At 61.1% G+C, this 808-nt stretch overlaps 1 protein-coding gene across 1 annotated transcript in view; it reads right to left on the reverse strand.

Moving 5' to 3' along the window:
• The window catches only part of WSB1 (WD repeat and SOCS box containing 1), a 40,360-nt gene that overhangs the window by 18,114 nt on the left and 21,438 nt on the right, over positions 1-808 (reverse strand). The window lies entirely within an intron of this gene.

The following is an 808-nucleotide window of genomic DNA, read 5'->3' on the forward strand; positions in this document are numbered from 1 at the left end:
GGACGGAGGGAGGGGCGGGGGCGGTCGCGGCGGCCTCTGCCGACTGCCCCGGGGAAGCTCCGGAAGGCCTCGGACCGAACTACGGGGTCAAACTCAGACAATAGACCCTGGTCGCTGCCTGACGTCTACAGACCCAGACACTCCCTTCCACGCTGTCGACTGAAAACGAGACACTGGAGACAAAATGGCGGGCGGCGGGAATGATATCGGGATGGTGAGGGGCGGGGTCTCGTGACGTCACAGGAAGAGTCCCCGCCTCCCGACGCTCGGGACGTGACGGCCTCTGTTCGGCGCCCCGCCCCCCCGCGCGCGCCTATGCTGGTGAGATCTGGTCGCGGTAGAAGGAAGCGCGGGAAGGCGGAAGCTGGGGCCGGAACTCTTGAGTCGGCGCTGACTAGGCGTTTGACTGGGTCTGGTTTTCCCCGCCGGGACCCCGAGCACGGTATTTATAAGTTGCACTGCCTTTGCAACGGCAAGTCGAGAATTGCACAATACATATTAGCCCACAGCTTCAAGAGTGCATGGGATTTAGACTAGCTGAACTGAAAGGAACAAAAAAGACATTTCAGGTTTTAACTCGATTTGGCCACGTCCCCAGCCCCCAGTGTGCTGGGGAACTGGAGGTTGCACTGAAGAAGGAAAAAAAAAAAGAATGAGCATCGCTATGCCCCACTCGTCAGGCCGCGCGTTCTGACGAGAGCCGGCGGGTTCTAGGAAGAATCGGGGTGAAGGTTCGGGAAAAACCGGGAAGCCCGGACGTGACGGCATCCCCCGCCTCACCACCGGGCCGCCCCGGGCCCCCTTTCTC

Source organism: Myotis brandtii, unplaced genomic scaffold, assembly GCF_000412655.1.
Source record: "Myotis brandtii unplaced genomic scaffold, ASM41265v1 scaffold523, whole genome shotgun sequence".
In the NCBI taxonomy this organism is placed as follows: domain Eukaryota; kingdom Metazoa; phylum Chordata; class Mammalia; order Chiroptera; family Vespertilionidae; genus Myotis; species Myotis brandtii.